The sequence below is a fragment of the Eimeria tenella genome, genomic scaffold, assembly GCF_000499545.2.
Source record: "Eimeria tenella Houghton genomic scaffold, Eth_scaff1898, whole genome shotgun sequence".
Lineage (NCBI taxonomy): Eukaryota > Apicomplexa > Conoidasida > Eucoccidiorida > Eimeriidae > Eimeria > Eimeria tenella.
The window spans coordinates 1,001-1,212 of NW_013541737.1; positions in this window are offsets into that span (position 1 = coordinate 1,001).

Consider the following 212-nt stretch of genomic DNA (forward strand, 5'->3'; position numbering starts at 1 on the left):
GGTAGTAGCGGCGCAGCAGCGGGACCCAGCTCTCCGTCTGTTCTGGAGGGAGGCATTCCTTTTTGTCTGTCCCGTTTCTGCTTGCAGCGTCTTCCTCAAAACTGCTGGTGGCGTTGCAGCAGCACCTGTCGGCGGTCCTGACGCGCGTGGTCCTGTTGCTGCTGTTGCTGCTGTTGCTGCTGTTGCTGCTGTTGCTGCTGTTGCTGCTGTTG